We start from the raw sequence: 15,302 nt of genomic DNA, 5'->3' as shown, positions 1-15,302 counted from the left end.
AAGCACCACATTATGACCACAGCGGTCATGTCGCGGACGGAGCGCCAGCACTGCCAGGATTAGTTGTCCCGATGGTCTGGCGGTTGTGGCGGTACTAATCCACCAGGGCAGTGCTGCAGGCATCACTGCCTTGAGAATTATGACTTCATTTTCCGCCAGCGATTTCATGCCAGTAACACCGCAATGAAAAGGCTGGCGGCGAACGGGTGCAGGGGGCCTTAGGGGGACCCCTGCACTGCTTATGCACTTGGCATGGGCAGTACAGGGGACCCCCTGGCCAACACTGTTGCAATGATCACTTTCTGCTTTGCAGACAGTGAACACTGCGAGGGTGCTGGTGCACCCTGCATCCTACAGCTTTGCTGCCGGCTCGATTATGGGCCAGAAACAATGCTGTTGGGTGTTTCCTACTAGGCCTAGCAGGAAACTCGTAATGGACCCTGCGGAGTGGTAGCCACTATGGCGGCAACCTCCGTGTCGGAAGTTCGGCAGACAGGTAAAACCTTCAGCGGAACTCATAATCAGGCCCATGGTGTTCTGCTGACACCAACAGGACACCATTCCTGTGAAGCCAGTAAATCATAGAGGGCTGCATTTCGTGACCCTCACTACTTGAATTGACGTGCCCGTGTTTCAGCTCTGAACAACATTTCCAATTATAAACTGATCAATGTGGTTATAAAAAAGTGGTACTTGTATTTCCTAATGCTGCAATGCTTGTCGGAAAAACACCAGGCCATCATGCTTTATATCATAAAAGACAGAAGGCATCAGGATTGTGCGTGTGGTGCTAGATTATTTTTGCCAAAATATTATCTAACATAAATGGCATGTCCTAAATATCTTCTACAAAAATACTACCCCTTTGGAGTTAATAATAACAAAACTAGACCAAATTAAGTCATATTTTCGTAAACAACATGCAGGACACAATATTTATGTCAGATGATATTTAAGTCTATGACATTGTGACATATCACTGGGTGGTGTAGGCTCCACAGATATCCACTGACCCAATTAAATAATGCTGAGGCTTTTTTATCAAGTAACCTTCATTATCAATGAAAACGTAGGGAGGAATTTATGAGTGTTTAATAATGGTATAGACGCTGAAGTACATGCTGAACATTATTGTAAATCAATGTGAAGACATGAGGGAGAGGTGCATGACAAGATAACCTTAAAACTACAAGTGAAGTTCATGTATCCAGCTGTACTTTTATGGGATGATTTATGCATTGTATCCACAAAACATAAGAAAAAATGTTTCTTCATCTCCTAGAGCCTAGGGCCAGATGTACTAAGCTTTCTTGTGGTCTCAAACACCCTCATTTACTAAATTGGAAACTTTGTATCTGCAAAATAGCTTTCTGGTATGTAATGCTCCCGAATAGCAATTCGGTAACAAGTTCCTGAATGGCTATTTACGTTTGCGAATACATAGTTAATCCCTATTTGGAAGGGGCATGTTTAGGACATCACTTCCAAATAGTGTTTCGTAAGGGGATATATTAATGCTTTTGAAATCCATCCGCAAAAACATTAATATTTTACTGACTACATAAAGGTAATCAATAAAATATTAAAACGTTCACAAACTCAAAGGGACCCCCAGGGGAGCCCTTTCCCTTTGTGAATGATGACAAAACATTTTAGCAGTAAGCAGTGGTCCATGGAACGACTGCTTATTCCTAAAAACAGTTTGTGAATCTTTTCATTCTTTTTTAAACGCATCCATTTTCTTTTAAGGAAAATGGGCCATATTTAAAAGAAAAATTATTGCTTTATTTTAAAGCAATCACAGACATGGTGGTGTGATGACACCAGCATGTCACCATCAATGTGATGACAGCAAATCATAGAGTAGACATTTTTAAACTGAAGGGCGTGCAAGCCTGGGGGCTTTGGCTCTATTTCCAGGGGAAGCACAAATGTCACATTTCCAGGCTCTCTTCATTTATATGCAGTAGTTGAAGTGCAAAACAAATAGTTTGGTATCTGACATAATGAGTACCAAGGGGCAGTGTTATTGAGTGTGGAGAGTGCCAAGTGCATCCCTGCAGCTGGTCCTGAAATAAAGGGTATTGTAGAGGTCAGAGGTTTGGCTGATTGACCTGGCACCAGTGACGTCGCAGTGGCAGTGCCAAACGTTTGAAGCGATGACGCTGTACAATTATGTTTCTAGGGAGGGCAGGTATTGTCTTTGACACCTGCCACGAATGCCATCACTACTTCATCCAAGACCTGTGATAGGGGGTGTTTCCTCTGCTGTTGTTTGACCTCCTCCCGTCTAAGGGCTCTGCTTCTGCCTATAACGCTACGGATTGAATCTACATGGAGCTCTGAGGTGGCAAACTCTTTTTCCAGTGCTTGGTCACCAATCACTCAGCCAGCAGTAGGGTGAGGTCTAGAAAATCAACTGTGGTTTTTTGCTTCTAGGAGCACTGAATAACTCAAAGGCACAGGCTTCCCAGTAATGTCTCGTGGAACAACTCATAACCTGGCTAAGTTGCGATGTAACTGGTGACAAGTAGTGTGCAAGAGCAGGGCAGGACCACGTCATCTGCTTCATGTCTGTTATGAAACTTCAGAAGGCTAATGTGATCATGGCAGATATGTGTATGTGACCAAATAGTCACAGAATTAAATCCTGATTAGTGCAGTGAGAAATAGTGACTTCTTTAGTTTAAGTGGTACGAGGTCCGAGCATATGACAGAAAGTACTGTGAACATGTCATTATTTTAAAATTGTAATACACAATATAAAATAGGCATCCCCAAAATGATATATTGTTTAAGATAAAACAAGCACTTTAAAAAAAGTACATTTTTGTAATAGGTAATCAGACTGTATCCACTGCTAACATTTTTGTATGTGTCTGTTAGACCTGACAGCCTTAGGGTGGTCACCCCTAACTTTTTGCCTGCCTCCCTCTGATTTTGAGATACTGTTTTTGCTGGTTTTTAGACTCTGCGCACTTTCCCACTGCTAACCAGTGCTAAAGTGCATATGCTCTCTCCCTTTAAACATGATAACATTGGATCACACCCAATTGGGCTATTTAATTTACTTATAAGTCCCTAGTAGAGTGCACTATATGTGCCCAGGGCCTGTAGATTGAAAGCTACTAGTGGGCCTGCAGCACTGATTGTGCCACCCACTCAGGCCTGCCATTGCAAGGACTGTGTGTGCAGTTTCACTGCCAATTCGACTTTGCATTTAAAAGTACTTGCCAAGCCTAAAACTCCCCTTTTTCTACATATAAGTCATCCCTAAGGTGTGCCCTAGGTAACCCCTAGGGCAGGGTGCTGTGTGGGTAAAAGGCAGGACATGTACCTGTGTAGTTTACTTGTCCTGGTAGTGTAAAGCTCCTAAATTCGTTTTTACACTACTGTGAGGCCTGCTCCCTTCATAGGCTAACATTGGGGCTGCCCTCGTACATTGTTTGAGTGGTAGCTGCTGATCTGAAAGGAGTAGGAAGGTCATATTTAGTATGGCCAGAATGGTAATACAAAATCCTGCTGACTGGTGAAGTTGGATTTAATATTACTATTTTAGAAATGCCACTTTTAGAAAGTGAGCATTTCTCTGCACTTAAATCTTTCTGTGCCTTACAATCCATGTCTGGCTGGGTTTAGTTGACAGCTTCTTGTGCATTCACTCAGACACACCCCAAACAAAGGATACTCAGCCTCACTTGCATACATCTGCATTTTGAATGGGTCTTCCTGGGCTGGGAGGGTGGAGGGCCTGCTCTCACACAAAGGACTGCCACACCCCCTACTGGGACCCTGGCAGACAGGATTGAACTGAAAGGGGACCTGGTGCACTTCTAAGCCACTCTTTGAAGTCTCCCCCAATTCAAAGACACATTTGGGTATAAAAACATGGCCTCTGACCTACCACCTCAGACACTTCCTGGAGAAGAAACCTGAACCAGAACCTGCACCCTGACAAGAAGTACTGCTGGCTGCCTAAAGGACTCACCTCACTGCTTTCTGAAGAGGACTGCTGCTTTGCTGTTGCCCTGCTGTCTTGCTGCTCTCTTGCGTAGCTGCAGAAGTGCTCTCCAAGGGCTTGGATAGAGCTTGCCTCCTGTTCCCTGAAGTCTCAGGACCAAAAAGCCTTCTCTCCTGCAGCTGAAATCCCCGTGCGGCGAGAATTTGACACACCGCCTGCCCAGAACGACACGCAGCCTGCTCGCTGTGAAAATTTCACTGCATGCCGAGTTCAGAATGACACAGCCCGACTTCGAAAACAGAAGATCGACGAATCGCCAGCGACGCGAGTGGAACTTCAATGCACAACCCTACTGGGTCGACGCAAGCCGACTCAGAATGATGATACCCGACTTCCTGAGAGGAATCGAACCAGCGCCTGCCGTGTGGAAGAAAAGTCCACGCATCGCCTACTGGAATCGACGCAGCCGCTGTGACTTCGCTCCGCAAGCCTAGGATTCCATGCATCGTCCCTGTGGCATCTGAAAACCCCGCAACCCGAAGAGTATCCTAGTCCGCGCGCCGGAAATTGACGCAACGTCTTCCCCGGGGTGGAAAATAATAACACAAGTCCATGTGCGAATGGGCAAAACCGACGCAAACTCACAATTTTCCACGCATCTCCTCCTCTGCGGTCCCTTGCGAGGATTTTTCAATGCAAACCATGTACTTTGCCCTGCAAGAGACACTTGTTGTTTCTAGGAGAACTCAAGACACTTTTTATTGTTTTTACAATAGTCTATTGACTCTAAAGACACTTGATATCACTTTCAGTGATATTCCTACATTTACTTATTTCATCTTTAATCGTTTTGACCTGCATTTATTCAGATAAATATTATATATTTTTCTAAACACTGTGTGGTGTATTTTTGAGGTGTTATATTGTGGTATTGTATGGTTTACTGCACAAATACTTTACACATTGCCTTCTAAGTTAAGCCTGACTGCTCAGTGCCAAGCTACCAGTAGGTGGGCACAGGATAATTTGGATTGTGTGTGACTTACCCTGACTAGAGTGAGGGTCCTTGCTTGGACAGGGGGTAACCTGACGGCCAACCAAAGACCCCATTTCTAACAGTGTCCATTAAAATGAAGCACTCTAGAAATCCACTGACACCACCCTCCTATTACCTCTCAAAAAGAACAAATATTTGTCACCATGAAGCTACAAGTGACTACAATTAAAGCCTGTATTTATATATGGCCATTAACTAATTGCACACATTTACATTTCTTTCAGGTAGCAGGCACCCTGGTGAGAAGGCTTGTGTTTTTTCTTTAGCTCTCTATCTCTTTTGTGCTTCATCACACTGGAATCAGTCCCCCGCCCAAATTGTAAAAGGCCCATTTTCATTGCTAGCAACAGAGCCCCGGTCACCTTTGTGGCGCACACAATGAGGCCAAAGCAATGGGGCGAAAAGGTGGAGGGTAGGTGTGTTTTATTTTTTTGGGCACCCGGCCTAGGAGGTATCAGATTCAGAATTTTTTTCCATGACTATGCCTGTATTAGCCCAGGTAGGAATTACACCTTAATATTCAGGCCTGATTCACAGACCATTTTCTATGAGTAGGTGAGTCTTATTGCAAACTGTGGTGTGACTTACACATTTTTGGGAGAAATACATGCTTACTAATGTTTATATCGAATAAGCCTTTTCCACGAGTAAACCTCTTTTGCTCTGGAAACTACTCAAACTAAATAATTTCGAAGCAGGACACCATATTCAGGTGCAACTCATTTCTTAAGAAAGAAGTACGGTTAGTGTTAATTGAGAAAAATATGAATCAGACATTCATATTTTTAAGCATATAAACCTCTACAAGTTGAAGAGTTCAACGTACACCTCTGGCTATGCCTTTTTTGCATACCTAATCTGCACCTAGATGCACAAAACCTTTGTGAACGAGACCCTGATAATTGATCTCACTGCATGGATTTAACATGCTGTAAAATAGTTTTCATAAACTGAGCCCTACTTAAAAAATATGTCACGAAATGATAAATGTTAGGCATATGTTTCCACTAAGTAATAACTTGAACGATCTCTTTAGTGAAAAAAGCAATGAAAAAGTAAGACGTAAGAAAAACATTATTTTGGAGCGGATCTATTTTTGACAATTTTTGTTGTGTTTTTCTTAATTTTGTTTTCAATTTTAAAGGATATTGCGAGATATAATTTGTTGCAAAAGTGCTTTCTTTGCTTTCTTTTCATTAAAGGCAGATAATACATCACATGAAGCCTGCAGTCTCAAAACAAATTCATGTCATTTTAAATCTTCTAGTCATTCACGCATCATATTTATTTATTTAGTATTGCCACAAAGAACTTGTAACACCAAGGTCCACATTATGCAATATATATCGACTTAGATATACTGTAGTGCTTCCTGAATATGGCTTAGCTTTACTCCCCTTAATAGGCTACTTAATGTTTTAACCTTCATTGGTCAAGAGTTACAAGTCCTTTAAAAATAAGCCTGACACGATTACTGGCTCCTGTGCCTAACTGAGAAAAGCAAAAATGTAGGAGTATCAGACTAGAATAGGTAAACTATCTCCTTCGTGTTAGATTTAATGACAGATAAGGGGCCAGTTCACAAAGAAAGTAATACATTTAAGATTAGGTTACAGACTATAATTTTCCAGACGTCATTATTTTTTAAAGATTTATACAAATCCGTAGGTCTACTCACATAAATATCTGAAAATCACAGAGTTGTGCGCACATACCTTAACTAGTTTTTTATGTTCAGGTTTATGTTGCGAATTCAACTTTACTTTCTATTTTTGTTTCTCTAACTAGAAAATATGTATCCCTTGAAGATGTAGGGTGGAAACCTTTTTGAATACCATAAATGTATCACTTTGTGGGTGTTCACTACGTTCGCCTTCGCTACCTCAAACTGTTCTAGCCAAATCTTCGGAAAACATGCTACATTTGCACATTTTCCACGACTGTTTCTTTTATATTGGGGAATAATGTCTGCAAACCTGTTTCTATGGATACAGAGCTGCTATTTGTTCCAAAAAGATATTCATTAGCTTGTGGACAAACCTGTCTCCTCCCATGGCTTTGAGATCAAGACGATTTTGGAGTAAACTCCCTTATCTGGAGATTCTGGTACAGTCACTCTTGTTCACCAATCAACTTATCCCCCTTGATACTGCTCTGCCTTCCATCTTTGCTGACTGACCATAGAGTTGCAATGGTTCTGGAATAGTGAAGAGATGCAAATTCAGTGGAATAATTTTGTTGAAAGAGCTCATGCAGCAATGAATATTAAGGGAATTGTTTACCAGGGTTCCCAAAAATATTGAAGGTGATCCCTATCCAGATGCTCTTGACAATATTAAAATTGTCATGATAGCTGAATCCTTGGAAGGACTGAATGCTGATGTCTTGTGCCCACTTCTGATTTGGACTTCTAGTATTGACTGGACCTGATTGACTGCTTTCTTTTAGAACTCTATGTCCTCTAAATTTGATGAGCAATGCTTTTACCTCCTGAATAGTAAAATGTGTTTTGCACTCGAAATTCGCGTGCACACTGTTTTCCAGTCAGTCTCTGAATAAAATACTTAACTTGAAAGCCATTTTGAGGAAGGTGGCATCCTGAGTTGCGCATGTGTGTCAGGCCCTGTGACTGATGCAAAGTAAACAGAAACATTTGCAGCCAATGCTGAGTCTCTGAATGTTGAATAAAATAAAAAAAAATGTATCTTTTTACACCTCCTAAGAGAGAAGGCTTAGAACCTTTCTTGATGGTATGAAAAAGTGCCTGCAAATCTGTAAGAAATAATGTGGCCATAGAGGCCAAGTGCATGTTTGCACTATGTGCTGGAGATGTGCAGAATGTATCTTTCAAAGAGCTGTTGCCATCTTTTTGGACACTGGAGCCCAGATTTACAAAGAGTTTGTGCTGGATTTACATTGTTTATCTAATGCAACCTAGTGCAAAGTCTTCTGCTGGAACTTATTCACAGTAACGCAAAGCAGCACAATGCCCTGCCTTGTGTTACTTTTTGGCAAGGAGGCATTCCATAGATGGTGCATGGGTATACCCATGTAACTACCCATGGGTTGTTATACAAATCTCTGTTTAAAAATAATTTTAGAGAGGGGTTTGCACCAAAATCCTGCACCTCCTTGAGGCAGGTGTAACAATGAGAAATGATTTCATTTCTCCTCTTTATTTCCTCTTTCCATGTGTGCTGTATTTAACAGCATGCACAAAAGAGAAAAATGCCTTAAGCAATAGTTTTTGTGTAGAAACGGGCCTCTTTCTGCACAAAAAACTATGCTGAGTACAAAGAAGACAACCTTGCACTATGGCACAAGGGTGTCCGCATTGGCACACGGCAGCCACAAATGCGCCAGCACAGGAAGAGCTAAACTTCACCAATTATAAGTAGATATGGCATGGATTTCTGCTCACTTGCAGAACTTTTTATATGTATTTCTCAGAATCTTTTAATACTATGGGCCTCATTACGAGTAAAGCGGTCTATTGGACCGCTGTAGATGCGGTGACAGTCGGACATCCGTACTTCTGGCCGTTCGACTGCCAAATTACAACCCTGGCGGTCTGACCATCAGGGGACTGCCGCCACCACCAGATCATGGATCCTGGTGGGGTGGCGGCGGTCATAGTCATGGTCAGACACAGCAGTGCTGAGTTCAGCATTCCTGTAGTGATCATGAGTCCCCTTTCTGCCAGCCTTTTTAATGACGGCAACTCCGCCATGAAAAGGCTGGCGGAAAGGCGGTACTGGGGGCCACAAGCGGGCTCCTGCATTGACCATAACCATGTCATGGGCAGTGCAGGGCCCCCCCCCCCCAACACATTTGAAATGCGCACTGTTTGCAAAGGCAGACAGTGCGCATTTCGAGGGTGGTAGGGGCCCCCTTCTGTGCGACAGCATTTACCTTGGCTCCATTAGGAGCTGAGGCCAATGCCACTGCACTGGAAGGAAGGTTTCTGGTGTAAGAGCTTTGAGAACCCTGCTTCAATGGTGGATGCTATGAAATGTAAGAGCCGGAATTTGAGGGGTCCAGGAGGGAGAGGTGGCAAAAATCCCCTGGTGCTGAGTACCGAGGAGGGTGCTTTGTTAGGGCAGGGGAAAAAAACTTGACTGCCACAACTTTCTGAGTCTAGTGAATCTAGCCAATAGCTACGTAAAACCAAGTTGGGAAAGAAGTAAATCAAATAAAAGTTCCCCTCCCACTGGGAAGCTGAGGGTAGTTCCCTCTTTAAAGAGGGTACTACTTTAGAGTTCTCTCATTGGTAAGTTATATTAGTGAACTTTTAGGACCTCACAATTTAATGGAGGGAGAAGTGAAAACTGAGGTTTTGCCTCTGCCCTTTTGGGAATGGAATGGCAGAATGTGGTGGAGGAAGGAGTAAGTGCGAGGGTTTGAATAATGTGGAAATAAATTTGGAGAACACAGCTGAAAGTATTAATGGAGAACTTTTGGATTGGCAATTCAAGAGTCCTGAGGCAGCGCTCCTTACAGTGAAGATTACAAGGAATGTGGAGGTAATGCAGGTCCTGTTGGAGCCCAAAATTGTGTTTGCACATTTGAGTACCTCCTTAACCCCTTCGCTTCCAGGCCTTTTCCCCCTCAGGTGCCAGGCCTTTTTTGGCTATTTGAGGCAGGGCGGGCTTAGGCCCTCATAACTTTTTGTCCACATAAGCTACCCATGCCAAATTTGCATCCTTTTTTTCCAACATCCTAGGGATTCTAAAGGGACCCAGACTTTGTTGTTTCCCCTGAAGAAGACCAAGAAATTAGCCAAAATACAGTGAAAATTTCGTTTTTTTTAAACAAAATGGGAAAAAGAGCTGCAGAAGAAGGCTTGTGTTTTTTCCCCTGAAAATGGCATTAACAAAGGGTTTGTGGTGCTAAAATCACCAGCTTCCCAGGTTTCATGAACAGACAAACTTGAATCAGAAAACCCAATTTTTCAACACAATTTTGGCATTTTACTGGGTCATACCCCATTTTTACGATTTTTTTGTGCTTTCAGCCTCTTTCCAGTCAGTGACAGAAATGGGTGTGAAACCAATGCTGGATCCCAACAACCTAAACCTTTCTAAAAAGTAGACAAAATTCTGAATTCAGCAATTGGAAATTTGTGTAGATCCTACAAGGGTTTCCTACAGAAAAAAACATCTGTAATGAAAAACTATTGAAATTGAGGTGAAAAAGACAGCAATTTTTCTCTATGTTTTACTCTGTAACTTTTTCCTGCTATGTCAGATTTTTGAAAGCAATATACCGTTACATCTGCTGGACTCTTCTGGTTGCCGGGATATATAGGGCTTGTAGGTTCATCAAGAACCCTAGGTACCCAGAGCCAATAAGTGAGCTGCACCTTGCAGTGGGTTTTCTTTCTATACGGGGTATACAGCAATTCATTTGCTGAAATATGAAGAGTGAAAAATAGGTATCAAGAAAACCTTTGTATTTCCAAAATGGGCACAAGATAAGGTGTTGAGGCGCAGTGGTTATTTGCACATCTCTGAATTCCGGGGTGCCCATACTAGCATGTGAATTACAGGGCATTTCTCAAATAGACGTCTTTTTTACACACTGTCTTATATTTGGAAGGAAAAAATGTAGAGAAAGACAAGGGGCAATAACACTTGTTTTGCTATTCTATGTTCCCTTAAGCCTCCCGATAAAAATGATACCTCACTTGTGGGGTAGGCCTAGTGCCTGTGACAGGAAATGCCCCAAAACACAACGTGGACACATCACATTTTTCCACAGAAAACAGAGGTGTTTTTTGCAAAGTGCCTACCTGTGGATTATGGCCTCTAGCTCAGCCGACACCTAGGGAAACCTACCAAACCTGTGCATTTTTGAAAACTAGAGCCCTAGGGGAATCCAAGATGGGGTGACTTATGGGGCTCTCACCAGGTTCTGTTACCCAGAATCCTTTGCAACCCTCAATATTTGGCTAAAAAAAACACTTTTTCCTCACATTTTGGTGACAGAAAGTTCTGGAATCTGAGAGGAGCCACAAATTTCCTTCCACCCAGCGTTTCCCCAAGTCTTCCAAAAAAAATGATACCTCACCCATGACAGGAAATGCCCCAAAACACAACGTGGACACATCACATTTTTCCACAGAAAACAAAGGTGTTTTTTGCAAAGTGCCTACATGTGGATTTTGGCCTCTAGCTCAACCGGCACCTAGGGAAACCTACCAAATCTGTGCATTTTTTAAAACTAGAGACCTAGGGGAATCCAAGATAGGGTGACTTGTGGGGCTCTTACCAGGTTCTGTTAACAGGAATCCTTTGCAAACCTCAAAATTTGGCTAGAAAAACAATTTTTCCTCACATTTCGGTGACAGAAAGTTCTGAAATCTGAGAGGAGCCACACATTTCCTTCCACCCAGCATCCCCCCAAGTCTCCCGATAAAAATGATACCTCACTTGTGTGGGTAGGCCTAGTGCCCGCGACAGGAAATGCCCCAAAACACAATGTGGACACATCACATTTTTCCACAGAAAACAGAGGTGTTTTTTGTAAAGTGCCTACCTGTGGATTGTGGCCTCTAGCTCAGCCGGCACCTAAGGAAACCTACCAAACCTGTGCATTTCTGAAAACTAGAGACCCAGGGGAATCCAAGGTGTGATGACTTGTGCGGCTCTCACCAGGTTCTGTTACCCAGAATCCTATGCAAACCTCAAAATGTGGCTGAAAACACTTTTTCCTCACATTTCGGTGACAGAAAGTTCTGGAATCTGAGAGGAGCCACACATTTCCTTCCATCCAGCGTTCCCCCAAGTCTCCAAATAAAAATGATACCTCCCTTGTGTGGGTAGGCCTAGTGCCTGCAACAGGAAATGCCCCAAAACTCAATGTGGACACATCACATTTTTCCACAGAAAACAGAGGTGTTTTTTGCAAAGTGCCTACCTGAGGATTTTGGCCTCTAGCTCAGCCGGAACGTAGGGAAACCTACCAAACCTGTGCATTTCTGAAAACTAGAGACCTAGGGGAATCCAAGATGGGGTGACTTGTGGGGCTCTCACCTGGTTCTGTTACCTAGAATCCTTTGCAAACCTCAAAATGTGGCTAAAAAACACTTTTTCCTCACATTTCGGTGACAGAAAGTTCTGGAATCTGAGAGGAGGCACACATTTCCTTCCACCCAGTGTTCCCCCAAGTCTCCCAATAAAAATGATACTTCACTTGTGTGGGTAGGCCTAGTGCCCGCAACAGTATATGCCCCAAAACACAACGTGGAAATATCACATTTTTCCACAGAAAACAGAGGTGTTTTTTGCAAAGTGCCTACCTGTGGATTTTGGCCTCTAGCTCAGTCGCCACCTAGGGAAACCTACCAAACCTGTGCATTTTTGAAAACTAGAGACCGAGGGGAATCCAAGATAGGGTGACTTGTGGGGCTCTCACTAGGTTCTGTTACCCAGAATCCTTTGCAAACCTCAAAATGTGGCTAAAAAAACACTTTTTCCTCACATTTTGGTGACAGAAAGTTCTGGAATCTGAGAAGAGCCACAAATTTCCTTCCACCCGGCGTTCCCCCAGGTCTCCTGATAAAAATAATACCTCACTTGTGTGGGTAGGCCTAGTGCCTGCAACAGAAAAAGGCCAAAAACCTGTATAGATTGAGGGGATTTGTACATCTTCAAGCTGACTCTGCTTTGGTGACCCACACAAGTGAGGTGTAATTTTGCTTGGGAGACTGAGGGGAATGCTAGGGAGTAGGAATTTTGTGCCAGAGCGGTGATCCTACAAAGAAAAGTCAGGAAAATATGCTTTTTTAAAGTAGATTTTGAGGTTTGCAGAGGAGTCTGGGTAAGAAAATGTTGGGGGATGCACGCAAGCCACACATCCCTGTACTCCTTGGGGTGTCTAGTTTTAAAAAATGTCTGCATTTGGTAGGTTTCCCAAGATAAAGGCCGCACCAAGGACCAAAAACGATTGTGCCCTTTCCCCCCCAAACACAGGTAGTTTTGTAATATATCATTTTGATGTGTCCACGTACGTCTGTGATGTGTCAAACACTAAAATTGTGAAAAGAAACGCACTTAGGTTATGTGAAAAAGACCCCTCACCCACCAACCAAGTTGGTGGCATGCTTCATCATCAGGGTCCCACCTGAGACACCTAGCGTGTCACAAGTGTGCAGCGTCGCCTGATTACAGCGAAGAAGGTTTTGTCATTTTTACCACGCATACTGGTTGGATTTGGCACGAGGGTGAGTGATGGTTCAGTAGATCAAATTTTATTAACAAGAGATTTCACAAAAGTAAAATGCACTATTAATAACTGAAAGGCCAAAAAACGGAACCAATGACTCACAGGTCGTGAGCTGTAAAGCCGCGTCAAGGCACCAACCGTTTTATAGTCCATTCACACACCTTTCCTACATGACATGCACAAGACCATGCATGCCGCCAGCCACGGGCCCAGTACATTACAACACTCGCATCAACAGACAGCGCCACTCAAGGGCCCATCACTTACATACGCCCACATGCCTGATACAGCAATCACACTAGCTGATGGGAGTGTGTGGACTGACGTTTGGCTGGCACCTCCAGCCAAGCGCCACCCCAAGCACACCGCCAGCCAAGCGCCACCCCATGCACACCACCAGCCAAGCGCCATCCCACGCCAGCCAAGCGCCACCCCACGCACACCGCCAGCCAAGCGCCACCCCACGCACACCGCCATCACTTTTTTTGTTTGTTTATAAACAACAAAGAAACCACTAACTAATTATAAAATAAGTACAAAACTACAAACACAAAAGCTCTAACTAAATACATGACAGTAATGCCAACCGTGAAACTGAACATATAAAAATATAAAATAGGCAGTTTAAGCTCACTGTATTTCCCCCCCCAAATGTTTTTGTGTGGTAACTCCTGAAACAGCTGGCCACACACAGCCCAGGCTTTGAAGGGCAATTGGGACAGATACTGGCTCTTCCTACGGATACCTCGTCAGGCACATACTCTACATTTCTTAGTGGGCAAGTCTTTTTTGGGAGTGGGAGGAATGTGATCTGGAAAGTGGCGATCTTTTATTCTAGCCACATACTCCACCACTGCTACTCTGGAACTCTTGCCTGTTCCACCTCAATAAGGCTCCCTATCACTGACTCCTGAAATTTAACAAATTTAATCCTTGACTCAGGTGAACAATCCTTGAACACAATAAAAGCATTAAAAGTTGCCAAATGAAATAAATGTAGGGCCAACTTTTTATACCACACGTAAGACTTACGAAGAGCAATGTAAGGTTCCAACCTCTGATCTACTCTATCAACACCACCCATGTGCCTATTGTAGTCCAAAATGAATGCAGATTTGCGCACTTCGGCAACCTGACCCCAAACAGTCACAGGGGAAGTACTCTCATCATGGATGGTAGATAGCATGTACACATCCCTCCTGTCTGAAAATTTCAGAGCTAGCAGCTCATTATTCTGCACTGTCCCCTCTCAAGTTTTTTACAGACAAGCTCCCTTGGTTAGCCTTTCCGGTTAGAACGAGTTGTGCCACAAGCAACAGTGCCAACTCTAATCAACTCCTTGAACAACTGTACTCGAATGTAGAAACTATCTACGTACAAATGGTGGCCTTTGTTAAACAGTCGTCTATCAAGTTCCCACACAATTTTCCCGCTAACTCCAAAAGTGGGCCGACAACCAGGAGTCCCTACCAGTGTAGACCTAGAAATTATACACGTATCCTGTACTACTTTCTGACAGCATATACAATTTAATTCCATACCGTGCCCTCTTACTAGGCATGTACTGCTTAAAAACTAAACGCCCCTTGAAAAGGACCAAAGACTCATCCACACTTATCTCTTTTCCTGGAACATAGACCTCTGAAAACCGATCTACAAAATGACCAAGGACAGGCCTAATCTTAAAAAGACGGTCACAATCAGGGTGATCTTGTGGCAAGGCTAAAGCATTGTCTACAAAATGCAGCATACGAAGAAGAAGCAAATAGCGATAATGAGTCATCGTTGCAGGAAATATAGCCGTTGCCATCCAGGGACTAGTAGACCAATAAGAAGCCAGTGACGGCTTCCTTATCAACCACTTCAAAAAAGTCAAACCTAAAAACTTTTTCATCCCTTCCAGATATGTGGGAACCCACTGAGTAGCTCTAGACTGAGGCCTAAGTCTGGCAGCGTTGTCCCTAAAATATTGCTCTGCATACAAATTAGTCTGCTCCACGATCTCTTCCCAAAAAATATCGTCCATAAACAGGCAAGAAGTTTTCCATATTGACTCTA

The sequence above is a fragment of the Pleurodeles waltl genome, chromosome 5, assembly GCF_031143425.1.
Source record: "Pleurodeles waltl isolate 20211129_DDA chromosome 5, aPleWal1.hap1.20221129, whole genome shotgun sequence".
Classification (NCBI taxonomy): Eukaryota; Metazoa; Chordata; class Amphibia; order Caudata; family Salamandridae; genus Pleurodeles; species Pleurodeles waltl.
Note: the sequence above shows the minus strand (reverse complement) of the source record.